Source organism: Fundulus heteroclitus, chromosome 17 (assembly GCF_011125445.2).
Source record: "Fundulus heteroclitus isolate FHET01 chromosome 17, MU-UCD_Fhet_4.1, whole genome shotgun sequence".
Lineage (NCBI taxonomy): Eukaryota > Metazoa > Chordata > Actinopteri > Cyprinodontiformes > Fundulidae > Fundulus > Fundulus heteroclitus.
Window position 1 is genome coordinate 9,306,749 of NC_046377.1, and position 274 is coordinate 9,307,022.

Genomic DNA, 274 nt, shown 5'->3' on the forward strand with positions numbered 1-274 from the left:
GTCGAACCTAAGACATAACAACTCTAAAACTGGAACACAATCAAACTATATCCTTCAGAAAAAAAATAGTTAAGAGATAGGATGATGTTCCCAAATCCTCTTTCAATGAGGCAACGGAAAAAGCAAAGAAACTTCAAATCATGTCACGCAATCCCATTTTCAGTGTGTCAGGATGGAAAACAAAAATAGTAATTCTAAGAAATTGTGTCTAATTTTTCTTCACCCTTGGTTTATCCAAAGTTGTGAGAAATATATTGTTCTTGCGTGCCCCATA